The sequence below is a fragment of the Procambarus clarkii genome, chromosome 89 (genome assembly GCF_040958095.1).
Source record: "Procambarus clarkii isolate CNS0578487 chromosome 89, FALCON_Pclarkii_2.0, whole genome shotgun sequence".
Classification (NCBI taxonomy): Eukaryota; Metazoa; Arthropoda; class Malacostraca; order Decapoda; family Cambaridae; genus Procambarus; species Procambarus clarkii.
Window position 1 is genome coordinate 13734713 of NC_091238.1, and position 764 is coordinate 13735476.

Here is a 764-nt window from a genome sequence, read left to right on the forward strand (position 1 = left end):
AACCCGCCAATTTGTTTACAACCATGTACCCTAGTTGGGTAAACAGGGATAAACAGTTAAGGGTTTTTAAACAGGTTAGTGACTCGCCCTGGCGAGGGCTCGAACCTGTCCGGCATCACTCCTGGCGCCGCTGTGCCACAGAGATAACTGTACCTCCACCAAGAGCTGTGTTTTTACCACTGTGGGAATAATGGAAAACCTAAAAACGAGTTAGGGTTGGCCTGGTGGGTACAAGGTTGGGTGTACACACGTTCTCCAGCACCTTGTGTTGATGATCACCTACCTGTTTCCTCAACACCTGCCTGTTTGTGTTGCACAAAACTCCTGTTTGGCACTGCTAATCAACCAATTTCTTTTGCTCTCTGTCTGTCTCTCTTTCTCTTTCTCTCTCTCTCTCTCTCTCTCTCTCTGTCTCTGTCTCTGTCTCTGTCTCTCTCTCTCTCTCTCTCTCTCTCTCTCTCTCTCTCTCTCTCTCTCTCTGTCTCTCTCTCTCTCTGTCTCTCTCTCTCTCTCTGTCTCTCTCTCTCTCTCTCTCTGTCTCTCTCTCTCTCTCTCTCTCTCTCTCTCTCTCTCTGTCTCTGTCTCTGTCTCTCTCTCTCTCTCTCTCTCTCTCTCTCTCTCTCTCTCTCTCTCTCTCTCTCTCCTCTCTCTCTCTCTCTCTCTCTCTCTCTCTCTCTCTCTCTCTCTCTCTCTCTCTCTCTCTCTGTCTCTCTCTCTCTCTCTGTCTCTCTCTCTCTCTCTCTCTCTCTCTCTCTCTCTCTCTC